This window comes from Prionailurus bengalensis, chromosome C2 (assembly GCF_016509475.1).
Source record: "Prionailurus bengalensis isolate Pbe53 chromosome C2, Fcat_Pben_1.1_paternal_pri, whole genome shotgun sequence".
NCBI lineage: Eukaryota > Metazoa > Chordata > Mammalia > Carnivora > Felidae > Prionailurus > Prionailurus bengalensis.
In genome coordinates this window covers 157,030,241-157,049,156 of record NC_057350.1, presented here as the reverse complement: position 1 = coordinate 157,049,156, position 18,916 = coordinate 157,030,241, and the positions used below count along the sequence as shown (strand labels likewise).

General features: G+C 47.0%; 1 pseudogene; it reads left to right on the top strand.

The window, feature by feature from the left end:
• The first annotated feature begins 3,677 nt into the window (after window positions 1–3,677).
• On the top strand, window positions 3,678–3,801 carry LOC122492570 (annotated as a pseudogene).
• The last annotated feature ends 15,115 nt before the right edge of the window (window positions 3,802–18,916 follow it).

Sequence of the window (18,916 nt, the reverse complement as noted above, 5' to 3'; positions counted from 1 at the left end):
CACGCACTTGTGCATGCACGTGCAGAGAAACGTGGACAGACAGGTCCACATGCAGATAGAGAAGAGATAGAGGAAGAATAACGGACAGACGGAGAGGGACTGGACCCGCAAGAAAGGGAAAAGGGGACTGAGGGAAGCAGGAATGCACGACAAGGAAAAAGGAGAGAGAGAGAAAAGAATGGAAGGCGGGAGACGGGAAAGCGGAAAGTAAGGCTCTGGAATGTGCTAACGGGAAAGCAGGTGAGTAAGAAGCCCTGGAAGGTGGGAGCCTGCGTGGTTTGGTTGTCGAGCGGCTGAGCGTGGCGGGGACTCAGGACACGCTCTCCCGGCCGGTGAGTTCGAGCCCCACATCAGCAGGGCGGAGCCCGCTTTGGATCTCTGGCTCCCTCTCTCTCTGACCCTCCTCCACGGTCGTTGTTGCACCGTGGCACCTGCTCTGGTGGCCGGCCGTGTGTAGCGTTTGCGGGACCATCTCTAAACCTTCTTTCAGAGACTCAAATGCACTGGAGCAGAGCAGACCCACCCACGCAGCGGCTCCCACGTGCATGCCTTTGGCCTTGTGCTGTTGGGCTGTGGTGGCTCATGAAAGAATAATGACCCACATCCATTTTTAAAGCTGCCCAGTGCTCCTCACAGCCCAGCTGTCTAAACGTTTGCAAAGCTGGCAACGTGGCCCTGCGGGAGGAGGCCCCGAGACTCGCCCCAGGGTCGGCTTGGCTGCCCACCCCGGCTGGCTCCTGGGTGCCGTCACCGTGCCGGGGAGGGGACAGAAATGGCTCTGCCCGCCTCTTGGGTCACAGGGCAGGAGCCAAGAGAATAGGGCCCTGCAGGAATTCTCTCCCTCCCGCGCGCCCAGGTGGACTTTGGAGCTTGGGAAGAATTCTGGTCTTAGAGGCAAGTCCTTCGACGAAATCTGTTACCACAGACATTCTCTTCCCCACCTTTGCTCGACAGCCGCTGTGCCAGGTACTAAGCCATCAACTCCCAGCTCTGAACCCGGTATGCCGCGCTCGGCGGGGCGATGCTGGGCGTTGGAACCCCGGATCTGCCTTGCCCGCTGACTCCCTGCCAGGATTTGCCAGCAGGGGCGCAAGAGGGAGGAAGGGTCTGCTCGCTGCTGTTTCCCTGCCGATGGGCGGGGGGGCAGCACCCCAGCAATGCCTCCCCCCACCGGCAGCGCCCTCTCGGGCCGCGGCAGCAGCCGAATGCCCAGCGTGGCTGTGTCAGTGCTCAGGGCCAGCCTCGCTGCTCCCCTCGGAGACACCAGCGCTGGCCAGGGGGCGTCCCCTCCCCCGGAAGCCTGGGCCCCGTCTCTGCGGGGGCCCTCCCCCCAACTTCGGCATCCTAACGGTCCCAGCATTCCTCCAGCGTTGCCCCAACCCCGGGGGTTTCACCTCGCCCTGGTGTTCGGGGTTCTGGAGTACCCAAAACGCGATTGCCCGGCTCCCTGCGCAGCCCCGGGCCGATCGGGCAGGTGCGTCACCTGTTCCCTGCCCTCCCTCCCTGACCTCGGTTATCTCATTACCAATATTCTAGGAAGGTAACAGCCCTTTCGGTTCCCGAAACACGCAGGCCACCCCTTCTCGCCCGTCCCCACGGCGGCTCTGTGCGGCCTGTACTAGCCGCGCCTCGGCATCCAGAGAGGCAGAGGGACTTGCCCGCGGTCCTAGTGAGTCGCACACGGCTGGTTTCAAGTTCACATTTGTCGTCCCGGTTCTTCCTCTTTCCCCTGCGGCCTGTCTCGAGTTGAATGCACCTGCCGGCCAGCTGTAGTTACCTACCGTTTCCTGTTGGCTTGCCACCATGCCTGCCCTGCCCTTGGCCCTTGGGCTTTGAACTTTGTCTGTGGCTGTCTGGATCCTTCACCTTCTGCGGGGCATCTCCTTAACGCTGGTGTCCCTCCCCCTTCCCGTGAGTTTGCATTGAAACTAAAAGCTTTCTAGAACCTTGGACTTAGACCTCGTTCACTTAAAAGGCACTTCCCAGAACACTCAATTTTATTCGTACTATAAAACAATCCATGTTAAATAGCTGGGTCACTGCATATTCGCAGACATCTCAGCTCTGAACTGCTTTATTTGGATGGCTACTGAAGTATATTCCCGGAAAAGATGCTGCTGGGTGGCACGGGAGAGGCTTGCCCGGGTTGGGTACTTCCAGGGCAGCTCCAGGCATCTTTGTGCCTTAGTGTCACCCCCCACGCCACCTGCGTGCTGCCACCGAGAACAGAAACATGCCCGAGGGAGTGCCCGCTCTCGGACTGCTTCCAGCGTAATTAATGAAAGCAGAGCTTTGCTTAAAGATCCTGCAGCAACAGTAAGTACCAGGCTGCAGCTATGTCGGAGGGGAAGGAGCTAGGAGTTAGGGGACTGGCAGGAGTGAGAAACTTGAGCAAATACCAACCTGTGTGATCCCGAGTTTGCTTAACTTTAAAATGGGGATACTAATAATACTGTCCTAGACTGGGGAGTGATTTTGAAAATATTAGGATCCAGGCATGGCCAAATTCTCCCTTCCCTATCATCCCCCATACCCATCAGGGTATCCCTCATACCATCTTAAGGAAAGTATCCCCAAAATAATGCAATGGGAATCAAAGTAGAGCTTTATTGATTTCTCAGCAGGTACCTCAAACCCTCAGTGTGGTTGCACTGATTTTATATTGCTCCGTGGCCTAATACAGCGCCCGTTTATTATCTCACGGTGTCTATGGGTCAGGATTTGGGGCGTGGTTTACCTGGGTCCCCTGTTTCACGGTCTTTCGTGAGGCCGCGATCAGAGGGCTGCAATTCCCATCTGAAGGTTTGGCTGGCAAGGGTCTGCGTGGCTCATTCACGTGGCCGATGGCAGAATTCAGCTCCTCACATGAGGTTACACTGAGAGCCTCAGCTCCTTGCCGGCGGTTGGCCCGAGGTCACCCTCTGTTCCTCGTCACGGGGACCCCTGCAATAGGGCAGCTTACGTCATCAAAGCCAGCAAAGGGCAGAGTCCGTTAGCAAGATGATGTGACACTTTTACGCAGCCTCATCAGGGACATCTTCTCACCTCTGCCATGTGCTGCTGGCTGGAACCAAGTCACCACTGGGGCGACCGTCCTCACTGGGAGGGGATCACATCGGAGTGCAAACGCCAAGTGGTGGAGATCACCGGGGGCCTCTCAGAAGCTGCTTACCGCAATAGGGCTCTTGGATGCAAGCTGGATAAAGAATATGACTGGGACTTGGGTCTCCAGTGGGGACTCCCACATCTCTCTCCCTTACCCACTCTATAAAATCTAAATCTTGGGATCCATTCGCCAAGGTGTACCTGGAGAGGGGGGTGTGAACCTTCAAGTGGTCTGCTTATCCATCGCTGGCTTATTTGGTGGGAGGAAAAGGTGGATGGGGCAGACTTACTCCAGGGGCCAGGCCTAAGGCAGGAGGAAAGGATTGAGCCTGGGATCCCACACTGGCAACATGGCGACACGCTGAATGAATGATGTGGTCTCTGATCGGTTAGGTCAGCAACTCCCTTACACGGTAGGGTTCCCTGCAGTGGGAAGAGCAGAGGCGGCCCTGTAGGAAGAAGGGCTGAGCCCTGTGGCCCGGTGGCTGTGAAGGCTAAGTGGCAGCGTTATGCAACTGGACCAGGTGTGTTAAAGAGTACTTTAACGTTGAATTTTTAAAGAAGTCTTACATAGCTTTGCGCAGTGACAGTATCGTAGCCAACGAGGTTTATACGAGGCACAATTGTTGCTAATTGAACACTTTTCCCAATACCCCCGCCGTGATGACTTGAAATAAATGAGTCTTACACACGTATAAAATAAGCTCCAGGATAAGAGGTCACTTGGTAAGAGGGTCCAGGAAAGATCTCGTGGAGGAAATTAAATGTAAGATGCTGATAAGCAAAGGGAGGCCAGGTGAGGGCAAGGGTACAGAGGTGGGAAGCCCTGATTCATTCATTCAGCAATCATGATTGAGAACTGACTCTACACCAGCTCTTAAACTGAAAATGTGGAACTAAAAGTAACAGTGTGGACAAATGGAAGAGGCAGATGGGTGCACACAGAGCTTGACCATATACTGACCCAAGAAATAATTAAGATAGCTACAGAGCTTAAAAGGAGCTTAAAGGAGGAGAGGGGTTAATCCCACTGGACAGAGGAGAGAGGGAGCAAAGGGGTAAACAACAACAACACAGAGAAAACCACACGAGTGAGATCCAAGATGTATCTTGCAGGCTGAACAAAGCAGGTTATGGAGGCAGTGGGTGAGTCTGGTTGGAGGGGAAAGTTTTGTGCAAGGAAGAAGTGGGGGCTGTACATGCTCTGCCCAGTAATAGTGATGATCAGGGATCTTGTTGCATCTTCCTTCCCTTAGCTGCTATATCAGTTAGCTGTTGCTGTGTAACAAACCACCCCCAAATGAAGTGGCTTAAAACACCACCTTTCCTTTCCTTTCCTTTCCTTTCCTTTCCTTTCCTTTCCTTTCCTTTCCTTTCCTTTCCTCCTCTTTCTTTCTTTCTTTCTTTCTTTCTTTCTTTCTTTCTTTCTTTCTTTCTTTCTTTCTTTCTTTCTTTCTTTCTTTCTCAGCTTTATTGAGGTGTAATTGATACATCAAAAAACTACACATATTGAATGATATGATTCGATGAGTTCCAGCATAAATACACCTGAGATAGCATCACTACCACAATCAAAGTAATAAATATATCCAAAAGTTTAGTTTCCTTGTATCTCTTTGCTTTTTGTTGTTGTTGTGGAAACACTTAACATGAGTCTACCCTGCTAATGATTTTTTAAGTGCACAACACCGTATTGTTAATCATAGGCCCTTTGTTGTATGGCAAGTCTCTAATTCATTTATCTTGCCCAACTGTAACTTTATACCCATTGAACAAGTCCCCATATCCCCCTTCCCCCATCCTCTGGCAACCACCATTCTATTTAACAATTCATGATTTTGTGGCCTGGCTGAGCTCAGCTGGGAGGTTTTCCTGCTCTACATGATGTTGGCAGGGGTCACTGCTATGTCTGCATTCAGCTGGGAGTTTGGCTGGGGCTAGGATGTCCAAAATAGCTTCCCTGACATGTTTCTTGCCTCGGTTCAGGTGTCTAGAATGACTGGCTGGGACTCCATCTCCAGATGGGCCCTCATCATATTTCTTCATGGCTGCTGGATTCTACAAGAATTCAAGTGGGAACTGTCAGTTCTCCTAGGGCCTTGACATTCGAATTTGTACAACATCGTGTTTGCCGTATTCTATTAGTCGAGACAAGTCCCGGGGCCAGATGTAAGGGTAAGGGAAATCGATTCCTTGCAGGGAGGAGTGGTGCATGTATACTGGGGGTTCATCACTGCAGATGGTCTACGACAGCTGCACCCTTGTCTTCATACTTGATGTAAGAAACGAGGTTCAGTTGAACCTTGCGGTAATTGTGATCATTCAAGCAAACGGAAGGGATCCCCTGGAGGGTTTGAAAGCTCTTAGGGGCTTATGTTCCCCCTGAAACCATGATGTTTTTGCCAGAGAAGCTGCCAGTCCCAGCTCAAAGACGAGGGAGTAAAAGACAGCACATTTTAATTCTCTCTCAAAAGTAAGCCAGACACGGGATGCCATCAGGATTTGAAAACATTTCTTTAAATCTGATGCACTTACATCCAAAGGCAGGTCATGAATTTGCTTCATCAGTAAAGCTTCAATCTCCTTGATGAGCATATGCAACAGAAACTGAACACAAAAGGCATAAAATTACCATGGTGATGGCTAATTGTGGCGAATCCGCATCTTAGTTCACAGTAACACAAATAACACTCCGGTGGGCTAAGGTGCTGGGATACAGAAAGTATTATTCTGTTTAAAAGGTTGTGAAAATCACAGTCTGCATACATTTGCACGCTCTGATTAAAGTCACATGAGAAATATAGAAAATCAAACATTACTTAATGGTGAATGGGAAAAGGACATCCTCATTTCCCCCAAAGCTATTTGGGACTCTGGTTTAGTATTACGGCGTGAGGAACTGCAATGTGGTTGGTATCCTCTGTAATCAAGAGATGTTGGGGAAACAAGGGATCGATTTTTAGGGTCCTCTTATCTCCCTCTCAGCAGCTTTTTATACGTTGGCATCTTCTTTCCCAGATGCCCAGAGCTCCTTAGGAACCGGTGCTGTGGGAGGCACCACGGGGAAGACAAAGTCAGGAGAAATACGAGGCTGAACTTTACGTCATACCCAGGAGGCCTCAACACCTGCCAACTTTGGGCAGTTTAGCTCCGTGAGACTTCATTTCCTTATGTATAAACTGGGAAATGTATGCATCTTGAATAAAAGCAGCCCGAACATAATGGTTGTTTAATGTCCGTGTTAGAAAAGACCAGTGCACATGAGATAATGGCCGTCAGGGAGGCTCCAGCGATGCACTAAAATGTGGTTTGGATTCTAGGTTCTGGAAAAATTTGGACAAGGAGGTCAGGTTTCCTGAGTAAGGAGAGGCTTGGGCTGGCATAGTTGGGGCAGGCTAAGAGGCTGTTCTTGGGAGGCATCTAATGGGGAAACGTGTGGAGGCAGAAATAGGCATGTTCGTGGACAGTGGGGAGACTTATGATGAGTGCAGGAAAGCAACGGTGACCCATGATGGGGTCACATCATGGAAGGCAGTGAAACCTAGGCATAGGAGTGTCCTTAGCAAGGAGGCTTAAGCTCTGAATGCCTTTAGGCAACTGCACATATTCCCAATTATTTTAAGTTTGTGTGACGTATTCCCTATTTCCCAGCCAAACCCACTTCAGTTTCCGTTTTTCTCTCTTTTTCCAAATCACACTGTCCTCTTCCTTCTGTAATCTGCTGTTTACTTCCAAGCGCAATTAAAGGACTGGGCCAAAAGCAAATGGAGCACATCTTGCCAACTCTACCTGCAAAACGCATTGCATTTGCTTAACTGTGACTCAGATTTGGAACGACCCAAAAAGGAAAGGGCAATAGTGTTTGGGTGGTGACAGAACCATCCATTACACTGCTGGAAGCCAAGACAGGGAGCCAGTAGAACTGTTTGAGAAAAGATGAGCCGTGAAGCAAGATTAATAATAACTCTTCGTGCCTGTGTTGTGATTTTGCAGAGTTTAGAACATTCTCACAGCCAGTAACTCATGTAATTTTTAGGACAACCCATGAGGTTGTTAAAGAAAATGTTGTTGTCCTTATTTTATACATGGGAGAGGTGAAATGGAAAGAAAAAGAAGGCTTGCCCAAAGTCACACAGCAGGCAGCTGGTGGGGTAAATGGAGGCTCAGGTGGCTTGTTATGTTTCTACCCATCAAAGATACGTTCCATGTCTACTGCTCCTGACGCTTGCTCTGATCACCCCTGCCGTGGTCCTGGCAGGGACACTGGGTCAGGGATTAAGTAGTTGGGAAATCAGTCGGAAGGCTATTTTGGTGACCCAGACACAAGGCGGGGGGTGGGGGGTGGTTCATGACTATAGATCCTCCCTCTTTTCCAGGACCCCTCTGGGCATTGTTTCGCAGTCTCCCAAGGGGCCTCCTTTCTTTTGTCCACTCCTTAGACATGGACACCTCTCCGTGTTTGGCCATGGTCTCTATTCTCTTCTTGCTCTTTGTGCTCCCATGGGTGACACCTGCCTCTCTCCACCATGCTTTTGCCGTCATTTCTAAATTCGCATCTGTAGCCACACTCACTCCCAGATCCAGATCCATTTAAGGACAGTATCTTGACTCACAAATCTCACCCTTTCTCTTTGTCTCTGGAGTCACACACTGGCCTTTGTCCCTTCCTGCTCCTGAACCCTAAATTCTCCCTCTCCTGTGAATCATTCTTAGTAACATTGAAAATGCTCAAATGTCTCCCACTAAAAAATGAAAACAAGAAACAAGCTTCCTCAAATGATCTTCGAACCCACTTCTGTCTGCAACCACAGACCCATTTCTCCTCTCTCCTTCGTGTACGAACTTCTCTGGGGCATTTTGGGTGCTTGCTGTCTCCATTTTCCACCTCCCACCCACACTTCTCAGCCGACTAATCTGGTCCCCACCATAATAGGTCTGGCTGGGATCCCCAGGGACCTCCATCTCACTAAATCTAGTGATGCTTTCTGTGTCCACCCAGTCACTCCACTAGAAATCTGAGAATCATCCTCGATTGTTTCATTTCCCACCACACTTAGGCACTAAAGTCCTATAGCTTCTATCTCAATATCGCACGTATGTGCACCCTTCTCTTGAACCCCACCTTCCCCATCTTAGTAAAGGAATTCTTTTGCTCAAAATACTGTAACAGCTTCGAATTTGTGCTTCTGACACCACCAACACTGCCTCCTAATTCCCTTTCACTATTGGAGTCGTTGCTCTAAAATACTTGTACGCATATCGTTTCCTTCTCAAAGGTTCAACAGTCTCCTGTTTGGGTGAAAGATAAAAACGTAAACTCCTTTGCATTCTTTTCTTGCTGATTGTTGCTAATAGGTTCAGAGTCCTCTCTTCCTGTTTGTCCCGTCTCCTTCCTCTCTTTGTTCCCGACACAACAAAGGCCCTTCCCATGGTGCTCATGTGTGGCCGGACTTGCTTGTGCCTTTGTCTTTGTTGATGTTCTTCATTCTTCCTGGGATGCTCTCCTTGCCCACCTAGCAAATGTTTTCCTGTCCTTCTGGCTCAGCAGCCTGACATCATGTCCTTCTTCTGGGAAGCCTTTCTTGCTCCCCTCCCTTAAGGCAGATTGCACACCGCTTCTCTTAGGTCCCTAGCACACATGGTGTACACTTGTTCTAAAGTAAGGACCTATTTTTGAGCTTGGGTTCCCAGGAGAGGGGGCCCACTGCCTCACCTGGGGAGCTACAACGCTTAGCACGATCATGCCTGGCTGGCACTCAACCAACGGTGTTTAAACACATGGATATGTTTACATCGAGTGAGGTAATCATTTGGTCAGCCACAGGAACCCCCCGACTTGGGCTAATTTGTGTAAACAGGATTTATGTTGAGGCTTCTGGAAATGACATCCAAACCGTATGCAGTACAGGCAGGCTCTGCAGAATATCAGAGAGCTGTCAGGCAGTCGTTCTCTTTGTCTTTCTCTGGGGCTTCATTCTTTCTTGTCTGCTCCTGTCTGCACATCTTCTCCGTCCTCCTCTTCTATACCCGCTTTCTCTGCGAGGCCCTCACTCTCTGAAGCTCCATAGCTTTGGCTGGCATCCAGCTTTGCGTCACGCGTCTGCCCTCAGCACATGCTGCAGTGCCAACACCTGACTTGCAACAGTCCCTGTGTCTCAGTTCACATTATCTAGGAAATTTATCGGTTCGTGGCCAGCCAATGGGATGGCTACCTTTGAATTGATTCCATTCACTGTCGCTAAGGGGGAAAAGTGACTTGGCCTGAAGCTGTTGGTTAGAAAGGAGTATCTGACATGGGATGTTGAAAGGGCAGGTAAATTGATAGGTTACCAAAGAAGGGACAGAATCACAGTTTTGTAAATTTGCTTATCAGAACCACTGCAGCTGGGAGTCATGTGAATAGCTGAAGCCATGGACAGTCATTTCTCCAAGCTTTCAGTGCCCCAGAGAGCCTTCTGTCCACCTCGGCCCTGTGTCAACTCCAGATTCTTCATCCCGTCTCCAGCCTTGGTGTCTTTCAGTCCAGCAAAGCAGCCTCACACCTAGGATATCAAACGGAAGCCAACTGATCACTCAGCGAGGGTATGGCTCAGCCTTCGGGTGTTTAACACAGGCTGACTTTTATGGCAGCAATTCTGGGCCGATAAAGTGCTTTGTCCTGAACTGGCATTTCCGGAGGGAGTATCTCTAGCCCCACGCATTAGAGATTGGGCTTTAGACCCTGGCTGGGTCTTCCATTCTCCAATTCTTCCCCAGGGCGTTGCTTTCGTGGATTTGCAGGTATCCAAGAAGTAGCGTGAGGTAGAAAGACCACAACTGTGAAGTCAGACAGGCTTGTGTTTCATTTTCACCTTTAATCTTTGCATGCTTCTGTCTTTCCTTCTCCAATAACCCAGAGTAATTTCCCAGGGGGCACATGTACAGAGCTGAGTGTCCTAGGCTCGTTTTGGGCTTATGATGCAAACAAGCCCAGGGATACCTTGTTTATTGCTTCCCACCAGCGAACTAGTATATCTTCCAACTCAGGGCACCCTGAGTCTCTGGGCCATCCGATAAAAGAAATGATTTGTGTTTGAGGTTCAGAGGCGATGAGAGCGATGTCGTCATGACTGACGTTTCTTTTTTTTTTTTCAACGTTTTTTTTGTTTTTTTTTTTTTTGGGACAGAGAGAGACAGAGCATGAACGGGGGAGGGGCAGAGAGAGAGGGAGACACAGAATCGGAAACAGGCTCCAGGCTCTGAGCCATCAGCCCAGAGCCTGACGCGGGGCTTGAACCCATGGACCGCGAGATCGTGACCTGGCTGAAGTCGGACGCTTAACCGACTGTGCCACCCAGGCGCCCCATGACTGACATTTCTATTTGGACATCTGGGTGTAGGGCTTTAAGGAATTGTCAAGGAATGGCATGTTTGACATTATTTGGGCATCGGGAGGCAGGAGAACCAGGCTTAAAAGAAGTTTTTTGGGGGAAAATGATCAAACCTCCAGGCTCAGTCTCCTTTTGTATGAATTATAGACTGTAAGGAATGCACTGTAGGAGGAGTAAGGCTTGTCAGAGTCTTGGATACGGTCGCTGGAATAAACAATCAGTTGAAGGAGGTCAAGGCTGCTCTCTTCCTCTGTCACTGGTAATAAATATTGTGCAAGTTGTGCTACTTCCCAGGACATAAGAGGGCCGGTGAACGAACTGAGGAAGTTTGAAATTTGGTGGTCTCCAAACTGTAAGCCAAACTAAGCCTATTTGGGTGCTCTACCTGTGCTCACGATGTTCTGTGGCCAAGTAAACTCTGCCTAAAAGGAAGTTTAAAAGGTTTTATTTATAATTTAAAGAACTTATTGCAACATTGGTCAGAATGTTTAATATGTACACACACACACACACACACACACACACACACATATATATAAAATCTGGGGGTGCATATGGTATGTAGCACCGAGCTTGTTTTAAATTCTTTTAAACATTTATTTACTTTTGAGAAGCAGAGTGAGACAGAGCATGAGTGGGGGAGGGGCACAGAGAGAAAGAGACCACAGAATCCAAGGTAGGCTCCAGGTTCTGAGCCATCAGCACAGAGCCCGACGCGGGGCTCGAACTCACCAACCCTGAGATCATGACCTGAGCTGAAGTCAGACGCCTCACCCACTGAGCCACCCAGGCACCCCTTACCAAGCTTGTTTTATGATACAATCCCTTTTCCCACTTTTCTTTTCGGTAGAACACTTTATGAGGCCATCATTATACGAAACCCTGTAAAGCCGTGCAGAAGTTAAATTCAACAAACACTGTTCCTCGCTGTGCATGTACGTAGGACTGTGTTAAGTATTGCAGGTAATGAGACTAGTCAGGAGTCCTTCAGTCATATGAGATTAACACCCAGTTTTAGCCAGTTAAACTGAAACGTGGAGTATATTGACTCACGTATCTTGGAAGACCAAGAAGCGGGCTAGCTTTAGGTGTAACACTATCGAGGTGTTCATTGCTGAATGCACATTCAACAAGGTTGAGTGATGTTGGCGAATTTCTCTATTTCTTGTCTCTTCTTGGTACCATTATGGGACAGGCTCTGTTCAAGTGCCAAATGCCTTAGCTTGGGTTCCCGGGAAACAGACTCTTGAATGGGGAGTTTACTGGGGAGAGCCCTTGGGTATTACACCTGTGGGGAAGTGAGAAGGATGTGATTGGGCATGAACCCTGAAGTGGTTGCAACCGAAGCCTCAGCTAATCCTGAGCTAATTCTGTAATTAGCTAATTACAGCTAATTCTGTAAGAAGCTCTGGAACCCGTCAGAGTTGCGGCCACATGGAAGCAAAGAGTCTATGGCTTTCTATTCCTCCATCAGAGGTCACAGCACCAACTCCATGGTAGTGGCTAGGGTCACTCTCTGGGAGGGAGCGTAACTTGATGATGTATTTCCTTGTGGCAGAAAGCAAGTCCCAGTGAAAGACCCAGTTCTGAGTCACCGGCCACCAACACTTCTGGCAGCTGGGGAGAGGAGTGTGTCGGCCCCGGAAGGGGTAGCTGGACAGAGTAGTACAGGCCCACTGAAGTCAGCCGACATGGTCCTGCCAGTTCAAGGCCGGACCCTAGAACCTTCTCACTCAGTATTTCAGGAGAGAGACTTTCTTTTCAGGGGATGTTTGCGAAGAGGGAATTTCGCTGTTCAGCTTGGGTGCCTACTGCCCCTGTGATGGAGGAGGTGGATGTCATGTGGTTGACAGATCCCCCCATAAGTGGGAGGGGCAGTCCCCCAAGGGAATACATGCTGCATAGACAGAGAAGGACCAGTGTCAGGTATGGCCTTCAGGATCTTACTGCACCAGAGAACGAGAAAGCACATCCACAGGTGATGATTCCGAGTACTTTTACGGCCCGGGGCCACTTTGTCTTCTTGTTTTACAGGTTAAGATAGAGAAGGAAACCTTGTTTCTAGCTTACATTTGCGCCCACTCCCAACTCTGTATTCTACATTTTAATTTTGGAGATAACTCTACATATAGCCTAGTGTGGGCTGGTCCGTTTTGATTAAGAATGTGTTTAGAAAAGACAAGAGAAAAAAAAAATGAGGTCGGAATAATTTCCAACCTAATGTATATAGAAGTACCCTCCTGTGAATATTCTTGTCTAACTTTAGTCGCTGTTTAAAGAGTTATGCTGGTTCATTAACAATGATGTACTCGCTCAGATTTGTTGAATGCTTACTATTTGCCAGAGACTCAGAGAGGCATTTGATATTCATCATCTCAAGCAATCTTTATGACAACCTTGCCGTAAATACCATTACTGTCCCCATTGACAGGTAAGGGAACTGAGGTTAAATGAGGTAAAGTAATTTTTCCAACGTCTTATGGGTAATAAATTGGGTCTGACTCTAAAACCTGGTGCTCTCCTATGTTGCCTTATTACTAATGCTGACATCTTTTGACCAGGGTTTTTCAAAACAAATTCTTACCTTAGTTGAACACTTAATACCTCGATTCTTGTACAGCAAATTAAAGAATTTGAAATGGAAGATATACTGGAATGATGTCTTTTAACTTATTTCCGGAGATATCTCCATCTGTATTGGAATCGTGTCTTTAATGTTTTAACATTAAAATTGATTTTTCAAATAATATTACCACAGCATGAAAACCAACAGAGGCTAAAACGTTTGTCCTTGAAAACTACCATCGCTTCACCTGTTTTTCTTTTTGTGTTTCCTCATAGCTCCGGTCTCTAGAAAGCACTATGTTTACCTATCTGTACCCATGACAGAACTATTATGTTGAACCATGTGGAGTTTTCAATATTTTACAGTTTTCCAGTGAAAATGGTAATTGATGTGATTCAACCTAATATTTTTTTCACCTTTGATTCAGTACTTTGCATTAGCCTTTTTTTCCCCATATTGCTACATAGCCTTCTTGTCATCCAATGTCTGATGTTCCATAAAGTGTAAGTTCTCTTAACTATTTGAGTTATCCTTTGTTCTTTACCGGAGTAAACAAATGCCTTCCTACACAAATATTTCCCTCTCTGGATTATTTCCTCAGCATAAATTCTTAGTGATGGAAATTACTGGATTCAAGAAAATTAGTATTTTATCCTTTGATATATATAGCTAAATTTACAGACAGAATCTATTTAAATTGCAATCAACAGTGTATAAGTGTACTAACTTCATCAGGACCTGCTTAGCCTTGGGTATTATCATTATTTTTGATAATATAATAGGTATAAAATGGTACTCGATGAATATTTTAATTTGTTTGTCTTTGATCACAGCAAGGTAGAGCATTTTCAAATGTTTGTTTACTAATTTCAATTCCTCCTGCATAGATGATCAGATCATATTCTTTGCTCATTCATCTATCGGGCATCTTACTTGATGATCATGTGCATCTGATATAACATAGATAGTAACCCTTTATCTTCCTTTAAACACATTTTAATCCTTTTTCTCTTAAGTTTTATTATATTATTTTAGAAGTTATAATCTTTTATTGCATTATATCTGAATTTTTCCCATCGATGAAAGCTTAGAAAGTTTTAATTCCTGTATATATGTAAATTTTATATTTTATTTTATTTTTTGCCATATTTTATAGGATTTTAAAATATTTACTTTTTTAGTGATGCAGAATTTATTTTGACTTATGGTATAAGTTGCGGATATAAACTAATTTTTTTTATATTTGCTGATCAGATATCTCTAAGCTATTTCTTAAATTTGTTTTCCTTTCTCCATTGTATAGAAATGCGTCCTTTAAGTGTATAAAAATATTTAATGTGATAGAGTCTATATCTGGAGCATTTATTTGGTTTTCACTTTTTTTTTTTTTTTGTGGTGCCAGATGTATTTCAATACCTGACAGGATGGTCTCCTCCACTCACTTTCAATTTTTATAATTTGAGAACATTTAAAATCCCCCCCCCCCATTTTTGCCCCTATATTTTTCTTTTTTTTTTTTAATTTTTTTAATGTTTATTTATTTTCAAGAGACAGAGAGACACAGTGTTAACAGGGGAGGGGCAGAGAGAGAGGGAGAGACAGAATCTGAAGCAGGCCCCAGGCTCTGAGCTGTCAGCACAGAACCCGACGTGGGGCTCGAACTCATGAACTGTGAAATCATGACCTGAGCCAAAGTCAGACACCCAACCGACTGAGCCACCCAGGCGCCCCTATATTTTTCAACTTAGGCCAATTTAATAATATTTTACAATTTCATAATTTGGTTAGATTTAAAAATAGTATATCAGTTTTCTTTTGCTGCTATAAAATAGCACCCCAAACTTAATTGCTTACCTCCACGCAGATTAGTTACCTTATAGTTCTGCAGCGTAGAAGTTTGATGCTGGGCTCACCTGACCAAAATCAGAGTGCAGTAGGGCTGTAATTCCTTTGTGGAGGGTCTCAGGAGAGAATTCACTTCCTTGTCCTTCCCAGCTTCTAGGGGTTACCTGTATTCCTTGGCTCATGGGCCCCTCTTCCATTGCCAAAAGTAACAAATGTTGTTTCCCTCTGTTTTTCCCTCTGAGGAGCCAGAAAATATTCTCCAATTTTAACGACCCTGGTGAATAGATCAGGCTCTGGATAATCCAGGATAGTTTCCCCCCATTGCAGGGTATTCACCCTTGGTCACCTCCGCAAAGTCTCTTTTACCACATAAGGCAACATATTCATAGGTACTGAGATGTAAAATGTAGACACGTTCGTGGGGTATGAAATTTGCCCATGGGGGCACCTGCGTGGCTCCGTCGGTTAATCGTCTTGACTCTTGATTTCGGCTCAGGTCACGATCTCATGGTTTGTGAGTTCAAGCCCCACGTCAGGCTCTGCACTGACAGTGTGGTGCCTGTTTGGGATTTTCTCTCTCTCCTTCTCTCTCTGCCCTTCCCCTGCTCGCTCCCTCTATCTCTAAAACCATAATTTGCCCACAAAAAGTAGCATCAGAATTTTTAAGGGGATTATGTTAAATATATGTTAAATGAATTTGGTATTTATGCAGTATTTCACTTTCCCATCCATCAGTAAGTGATCACCTGGTGACATTTTCAGGATTCCTTTAGTGGTTTTTGAAGACCCTTTCTCCTTAAGTGCACTCCTTAAACTTCTATGCTCTTGTGCTAGCAGGACAGGTGCTCCTTAAACTTCTAGTTTGTGTGGTGCTATTGTGAGCAGGACCTCTGCCCATACTCCTCCCTAGTACATTTTTCTAACAAGCTACTGCTTGACGTCCTTAATTCTTTGTGAAAATTGATTCCCAAATGTAATCTTAATTTGGCATCCACTCTACAAGGAGAAACATATGCTGGCAATACATGGGGCTGTGCGGACGTGGCTCCCAGGGAATCAGCCCAGGATGCCATATTGAAAAATCTCCATTTTCACCACTTACTTGAAAAGATGAGAAAATGCTGAGCATTGAGATGACCTTAAGAAAGGTTGCTGGATACTTGACCTAGTTTGCTCAGTGTCCCAAGCAGAAGGACACCCAGCAGTCCAGGAGCTGCCCTGGCAAAAGGAAGTGGCATATGAGCCTGGGGTGGAGAGGCGAGGCCTTGCCTAGGGACCCTGCACAGCCCCTGTCTCCAAATGATTGATTAATTTCTACCTCAGCAGATTGCAGCTTGTGACCACCTCCTTCTGAGTTTGATATTCATGTTGGAAGGAGACTTGTGATGTGGAAGAAGGGTCTTTGAATTGGGAAATAGGCCTGGTTCCAGCCTCAGTGGAGATCTGGGCTGAGCCATAGGTTGGTGAAGAGGTGATGTGATTCCTCAGGGGATCAGTTCTCTTATTTGTAATATGGGGAGTTGGACTCGATCTTTCAGCTTATAAACTCATGGAGATTTGAAAGAAGGCCAATTCCATTTGAAGAAGGAACAAAGCACCAGTTATTTCAATTCCCACGTTTTCCCCCCTCTACATTGACTCTGGAGTAACACTTAGGATGTCAAAATTCATTTTGACCCTTCACTCTAGAAACGTCTCTGACCTTGTGAGCCAATTCTCATCTCAGCCCCCGAGCTCATAAGCAGCCTCAGAATTCTCTAAGTAGTGACGATGGGCCCTGACACCCCTTCTAAATGGTAGGCGTACAGGATTCAAAACGCATTAGTCTCCTGACACTGGATCTCTCCTGACACTGTGTTCCACAGGAAGGCTTGCTGTGGAGGCCAGAAGGAGCAACCTCACAGGCTTGTCTTCAAGATTCAGATAAAGTCCAATGCTCTGGCTCCTTCAGGAAATACTCCCTTGTGGATCCTGTTGAAATGATCTCCTCCCCCCTCTGTTTTATGCACTGACAAGTCTTGATATTTTGCCTCTTCACCAGCTACTGTTCCCTCCCTTGTAGATCAGGGACTCCGATGGCCAACAAGATCCAGAGGATGGCTTGGAGAAGCCATGGTTTCAGCTCCAAACTCAACAGATCACAGTACTTTTCCCTGAAATTCTGCCTGTGGCCCGTCTTCTACTTAGTGTCAGTGCTCTCTGTGTAAAGCCTGGTGGCTGAGGCCCAGTCCCACCTGGAGGGCCGGCAAAGCGTTGGTGTCACTGGGCCTTCTTTGAACTCGAGGTTTCCTTCCTCCCTCATGCCCGAGATGGTCGTCGTCTGTTGTAAGTTTCCACACAGCTGCGGGAGGTGACAGCTGACTTCCCTTATCAAGGTTATAACTTGCTGTCGGCAGAGGCATCCTGTTCATCCTCAACCCTTTCCTGGGTTGAGCAAGGGAGTGGACCATGAACCTTAAAGTCCTGGGAACCATGTCATAGCACAGATAGCATGGCAGAACCTGCAGTTATGACAATTTTATAGACCTTATCCAGGGCCTTTATAAACCAGACCCTGTGGGTGTGGAGGCTCATCTTGAAGAGCCCAGAGTCTCGTTTGGAATCCAGACATAGGAACAGTTGATTCTAGTATGGTGATATAAATGATAACAATAGGGCACACACCTTGCTGTTGACTTGCTGGGTTGAAAAATGAATTTCTGGGAGGCTAGTGATTAAGAGAAGCCCCAAAGATTGGGAAAACCACAACTTGTGTGGCATTCTCTTTTGAAGGTTTAATGGACAATTTAATGGGGGAAAAGGTTTTCCTCCTTTCTTTCTTTTTTAACATTATGTAACTATACTATTTTATTACTCGTATTTAAAAATTGGGGGCCGGGCTGAGTGCCTGCGTGGCTCAGTTGGTTAAGCGTGCGACTTCAGCTCAGGTCATGATCTCACACTTTCATGAGTTTGAGCCCCGCGTCAGACTCTGTGCTGACAGCTCAGAGCTTGCTTGGATTCTCGGTCTTCCTCTCTCTCTGCCCCTCCCACGCTCGCACTCTGTCTCTCTCTGTCTCTCTGTCTCAAAAATAAATAAACATTAAAAAAAATGGGGGGCCAGGCAGATTTAATTTAGGATTCTAGCTCTCTTACTCTCTTGCTACCTTTGTGGTGCTGGAGAAGTTTCTTAATGTCTCTGAAGTTCATTTTCTCAGTGAAGATTCACTGAGCTAACGCACGTGGTGATCCTAGCTACTTGTCTGGCACTTACACATCAGCTCTCATTAATGCTATTATTATTACTGTTACTGTTGGAAAATCAGAGTGCTGTAACAAAGGGAACTGTTAGTATGAACCTGAGACTGACAGTCCAGTTGGACATTATTCAGTGGCGGGAACCGTTACAGAGAGCCATCCCGAGGGTTATGGAAAGTCCAGAAACCCAAAGCTGGCATGGTCACAGAGAAACCCTCAACTTCAGAGGGAGGACTGAGGCCCTAGGCCGGTGGGTACCCTGGCCTGCAGCCCGAAGCGCAGTGAGGCCTGGAGGAAAGGGAAGCCCTCAGGACTGCACTTCAGAGGAGGGAATCCCCAGAGTCGGTGCAGAAGAAACGGGAAGACTTCGTGCTGTTGTACAACGTTGGCTTTTGAAGAAAGACTGCCTTGTAGCCTGCGGGCACGGAACGTGAACTCAATCTGAGGACCAGAGGGCCGGAGAGAGGGGCCTCAGCTGCCAGACCAGATCGGAATTCAGAGGTACTGGATGTAGCAGATGGTGGTGCCAGCAGGCTGCCTGCCTTCCTCCCAAGCTGTGGACACGGGCGGATCGGGCTTTCTGCTTCCTTACATAGCGGCGTGAACTGCAGGTAGGAATACGGGCGTGAGCAAAGGGCTCCTGTAAAAGCATTTAAAAAAAAATTTTTTTTTCAACGTTTATTTATTTCTAAGACAGAGAGAGACAGCATGAATGGGGGAGGGGCAGAGAGAGAGGGAGACACAGAATCGGAAGCAGGCTCCAGGCTCTGAGCCGTCAGCCCAGAGCCTGACG